The sequence below is a fragment of the Tachypleus tridentatus genome, unplaced genomic scaffold (genome assembly GCF_004210375.1).
Source record: "Tachypleus tridentatus isolate NWPU-2018 unplaced genomic scaffold, ASM421037v1 Hic_cluster_2, whole genome shotgun sequence".
In the NCBI taxonomy this organism is placed as follows: Eukaryota; Metazoa; Arthropoda; class Merostomata; order Xiphosura; family Limulidae; genus Tachypleus; species Tachypleus tridentatus.
The window spans coordinates 3,638,635-3,644,634 of NW_027467782.1; the positions used below are offsets into that span (position 1 = coordinate 3,638,635).

The 6,000-nt window shown below is 30.1% G+C and overlaps 1 long non-coding RNA gene across 10 annotated transcripts in view; it reads right to left on the minus strand.

The window, feature by feature from the left end:
• LOC143243379 (uncharacterized) overlaps positions 1-6,000 on the minus strand; it is a 169,995-nt gene that overhangs the window by 17,317 nt on the left and 146,678 nt on the right. For 9 of the 10 annotated variants that reach the window (XR_013024385.1, XR_013024386.1, XR_013024381.1 and 6 more), the window contains exon 4: positions 2,363-2,408. This is a non-coding gene — a long non-coding RNA (uncharacterized LOC143243379). Of the gene's footprint in view, positions 1-2,362; positions 2,798-6,000 lie in introns of those variants that run through there. The other variant, XR_013024379.1, reaches the window with a different exon arrangement.

The window sequence follows — 6,000 nt, forward strand, 5'->3', positions numbered from 1 at the left end:
ACAACAGGTGACTAATAACAAATGTTACAACAGGTGACTGATAACAAACGTTACAACAGGTGACTGATAACAAACGTTACAACAGGTGACTAATAACAAATGTTACAACAGGTGACTAATAACAAATGTTACAACAGGTGACTAATAACAAATGTTACAACAGGTGACTGATAACAAATGTTACAACAGGTGACTGATAACAAACGTTACAACAGGTAATAATAACAAACACTGATAACATTTGTATGTAAAAAACTAACAATTAATTTTTTCTTACATACAGTTAAGGGTATGATTTTAAAATCCTACAGCAGCTACCTTATTTTAATTTTGTTCAATTGAATTGGCCTGGAAAGGAGTACAATTTATAAATTGGAGTACCTGAATTTAATAAAAGCTGTTTAACATTTGTTCCAACAAAAAAAATTAAACTATATTACCTATAGGACAAAAGTCAGAAAAAGCATTTAACATTTGCAAAAAACTGAGATCAAACTTAGAATTCAAGTCTTGATGAGGAGATTAAAAATTGTTGTTCCAGTCTTAAACATTTTCAAGCACAGCAAATATATATGTCCCTAATTTTGAAACTGACAGATAAAGAGGAAAGCAGCTGGTCAACAGCAAAGTTTCAGGTTATTCTTTTCAACTGATACTCTTGTAATAAACCTACAAAGCAAAGGTATGGAGCAGATTTTGTGATAACAGGATGTAACTAGTGAATTCATTAACAACTGGCCAACATGATAAGAATGGTATTAAATCTGTAAACTACATGTCAGCATGAATACTGCAACTGAGTCAAGAGAATTAACTATGTACAACAAGATACATACATATACATTTATTAATGACTATGATCTCTAAAAACTCAAGTAGCTAGAATGGTGACATTTTTTTTTAAAATCTGAAAACACAACTTTTATTAAGACTCAACTGGTTTCCTACCTTTTAACTAAAAGTTGTAAAAAGGGTTTTAATAGACATTGCTTATTCATTTTATTTTTATTTCATATATTTTTGAAAGCTAAACAGAGGTTATCTAAACTATCTGTCCCTAACTTTTACATGACAGAAGACAGCTAATACACAGTATCTACTAATGGTCTATTGATATAAGACCAAGTAGAGACCATGATTCTTAGAGTGCAACTATGTTCCCAAAGTCTGGAGAAACATTGTTTTGTAACTGCCATTAACTGGTGTTACACAAACCACTAAGCCACGACCAACCATAGACTTTTACATAAAAAGAGAAAATATGTTACTGTGTAACACTAGGGGAATTCAGGATATTTCAAAACATATTTCCTTACAGAATTAGAACTTAAAACTTACATACTATTAAGATATAGATTATTGGCTAAGTTTTCATGCCATAGTAACTGGTATAACAAACTCTCCATCATCCATAGTAAACAATAGCCAGGTTGAAAGAGTTAAACTTAAGCACCTTGCTTCATGATTCATTTTTATTTCTAATAATATTTTAAGTGATCAAAATTTTATTTCTTAGTATATAAACAAACATAAATATCTTATTCTAATAAAATACATCCTAGTATCATATATTGTTTCAGACTTCTGAACAGAGAAAAAAAAGCTAATTGTGAAAGTGTTGCTGAACTAAACTAAGAGTTGACAAAGCTTAATTTTGAGAAAAGAAAGATATAGTATTTTCAGTAAATTTTAAATTCCTGATATGTTTCTTTCTTTCTTTCTTATAATACATTTTCAATTTTCCATTTAGATTTTATGAATGAATTAAAGAAAAACAAATGATTTTTCAACTATTTTTTTCTATTACAAAGTTTCAAGAAATAACATCAAGTTTAAAGTATATTATATCTACGTACTGATATTCACCACTTGTCATGCCATCAAATACTTATGACAAAAACTGAAATCCTTTTACTAAAAAACAACTTTGTGCAATTATAATAAAACAGTTAAACTTCCTTAAGGCAGTAAGCTAACAAGAACTTAGAAATTATATTGTTATTTAAAACATAACAGAGCTTCTTAAGACATGTTAATGCACCAAATATATACTTGTAACAGTCTTGTAGCAACTACCCACAGTTGTTTGTTCAATACAAACTGAAATTCAGATGTATCACTGCTCACATGTTTTCTGTCTTACACACTTTACATTTGATAAACTGGTTTTGGCTAAATTTATGTTCCTGCACCTTGATGTAATTTTATAGCAAATTAGTTTGTTGTTAGTGTGAAAGTATATATACCCCTTGTCTTTCATTACAAATATTAAATATTATAAATTCAAACAATTATTTATCTGTTAGTAAGAACTAGAGTATACAAATAATTACTAAACATTATATATCAAATTTATACACACCTTGTAACCACCAAAAGTAACAGATTTACAGATGAATGAATACACCCTATGTTCAAAGAAAGAAAACACAATAGTTAATTAATAACCTGCCTATAACTAAATAAATGTTTCCATAGCTAATACAAAAATCTATGGCAAGTCAAATTTTGTATACATGTGTAAAGAAGTAACATATCACTTAATATATGATTAAGAACTGAAACTATTAATGTTTGGAGAAACTCCATAATTACAGAATTGACAAAAGCAAAGACAAGTTTTTTTGTTTGTTTTTTTTGCAAATACTTGTGAAACATACAGCTGTCTTTATTTTTCTCAATTCTATATTACTTGACAGGTTTTTACCTTATAACAGTAATTATAAATTTTTTATTAGACAACTTATTTTCAGATGTTTATAATTACTTCCCATTTATATTTGTGACAAAACTAGTAACTCTACCTGCTGTCATTTTCAACTTTCTTAACTCAACTAACAACAAAATATGGATGCTGCAAAAATGGGAATATGAAGAAACATCAATCTTGGTCATCCAAAGTTTCAAACAAAAAAGAACATTGAGAAGTGAGAAAACTCATCACTATAAACTCAGGAAGGTCTAGAAACATGGGACAGAATGATGACCAAATCCCCCAGTGCTACGGGATATGAGAAACAGATGAAAATAAAATCTTGGGAGAGGGTGATAAATCCTTTTGACAGTAACTTTGCCTAAAAGGTTTGACATTGCCTTAGACAAATATAAGAAAGAAGAGAAGGGATAAGAATGGAAACAACAGAGGATGAAGAATTATGAGTTTTATCAATGGATAAAACTTGGCAGAACAAATTCCAGAACTTTATAAAGACTTTCTTTTGGGTTTCAAGGGCCAGGAAAGCAGAATTCACACTGTCATGAAGGTTACCATTTTAACAATATGATTATAATTGTGCTTTAAATTGACAAATGAGTACACAGTATTAATGTTAAGAGCTTAATTTGCAAAATAAATAAAGATAGTATTCAGAAACTATTTTGGTGTATTTTAATTATTTAATAAAATATATTATATGTATCAATAAAACATCAACTGTCCAAGCCATGTTTTCAATTTCACAAATGTTTGGAATAATTTTCACTGACATAAATATTCTATGCACAAAAAGATCAATGTCCCAGTCTGTGTCACATTTCCATTTCTTCTTTGACTTGATCCAATCATGGTTTTTCTCTTAATGACCTTTCAGAATAGATTCAGTTTCATCTCTACTGCTGCAGGTTTCACATTTTTCATCACTTGAGACTTCTTGGGTTTGTATGTCAAAGTACAATCGTTTTTCTCTTTTTTCAGTTAATCTAGGTTTTCTCACTTTTCTACCAATTTTTACTTTTGTTTAAATTGTAACTTTTCTGTTTCCAAATGCTTTTCTCACCCCTTTCACAAATATAATAATTTGCAGAATGATCTAGACTTACAGCATGCTTATTAGCATCACAAACTAGTTTTTGTGTTGTGTGTATCCTTTTGCTTAGGACATTCTCACCTTGGAGTTCACTGAGATTCCAGTCTCCAAACTAGTTTGTCCATGTGACAAGACAGAAAGAATCTTCCATCACACTCTACAAATTTGGATACTTTATAAAGTGCTTTTCCAAAAATGCATCTGCTCTTTTATTCTCCAAGTTGAAATCACTAAATGTACTGAAATTAGCCATGAACTCATTGTGAAGAAACTGAGTAAACTGTTTTGTGATTTCATCAGTGTTTATTTTAACTCTGTCAAATTCAACAAAGGAGTTGAGAATCCTATTCAATTTCCTTTAAGAAATGTAACACTTTACAACAGCAAGACTTGCTGGGAAAAAAGCAGATATTGTCTCTTACTACAGTTTATTATAATTAGCACTTTTCAACAACGTCTTGGCCATTGCTAGTAATTCTGTTCTATACTGTATTCTGAACACCATTTTTGTGCTTGTCACTTAGTTTTAGTTAAGAAAGAAGCCTTGTTGAAGAAAACCTAATGCTGATTTTATTATAAGCCAAGAGATCATCTTCCTGCAATTTATATCAATCCAATTTGAGCTTTGTATTCAATGTTTTCTATATATCTGATTTCACAACAAGATTGAGCAGTTTTTTGTGATGACAAGAAACTTACTTTAGTAAAATGTATCTCAAGGCAGCCCTGTGGATATTAAAACATTTATTAACGTGACCTAAGAAGGTTTAAACGTTGTTCTCTACTTTATTTTAATAAAAGTTTTAACACCAACCAGCCATCCTAAGATACATGAGCACAATTTTCATCATGGTTTGGACATCACCACCCAGAAGAAGAGTCATGGGCTTGTCTGATTGCATTTTCTCAAGATAAGGTTGAACTAGCTGCTGACAAGGGGTGATTGCTGCAGTGATATAGTGTGTTTTATCAAACTGTACCAAAATAATCAGACAAAGACTATTTTAAGAAAAGGCCTATTGAGTTCCTTTTACAAACCATCAGACATATATTAGGTCTAAACACAGGTTCATGATACAGGTTGATTTATTTGATACAATGTAGAAAAAAATTATTATTTTTTATGATATATATGTATGTATATCATCAGTGAGTGAACACACCGAAAATGTCTACTCAAAACCACTAATAATAGACCTACAACAAACAGATCTATTTGAAAACGAATAAGTTAATGATTTACTGGCCTAACAACAATACATTGAATGAGCAGCCACATGTGTGGCTTCACAGTTCCCTGCCTAAACTGATAACTCTTATCATTCAGTATCAAATAAAAATTGATGTTGAAAGGTTTCATGCAAGCAATAAAAAAACAAAAAAAAAAACTGGACACATCTTAACTCTTAACATCCAAGTGCCAAATTGAGAGAAGTAGTGGAGGCAGCCAGCTGCATTAGGGGATGTGATGTTGTAATAGGGACAATTACTAAAAGGAATGAATGTGTTTTTCTGACATGAACTGTAACCTGTTAGATTGAAAATATAAAACACTGGTCACGATGTTGAATACATATGGTATATTATATGATGAGATCAAAATTGTTACTGATAAGAAAACTGATTCAATAATCATGGAAGATTTTAATTTTACACATTTAATGGAATCATATAGAATGTAACAGAGAGAAAATTTATTGGAGTGGTTCAGATTTTCTATACCAACTGGTGCTGTTTTAGTTTCTAGAAGTACTTCAGGGATTAATGCTTGAGTTATCTTTTAAGTGTATAATTAGCAATTTATCTTAATTTGTTGGTGAAATTAATCTTTGGGTACATCTAACTGTATTGAAGATTCTGAGGTATTACAGAATGAACTAAGTAAAATGGTAAGTTGAACAAATGTTTGTTAAATGATATTTAAATACAGTAAGTACAGGATAATTCATTTGACTTAAGTTAGATCACACATTCAATAAAGATGGAACTAGCTCAAAGCATGAATAAAGAAAAAAAAAAAGGTCTTTACATGGTAGAAAACAATTCACACAAGCCATTCAAAAAAGTACTTCTTTGTTGCTATAACTATAGCGAATATAATTTATGATGTATTTTAAAACATCACAATTAAACGATTTACAAAAGATACCTCCTTATGTTAAGTCTCACTTGGCATTCCAAGTGAACAATTTTG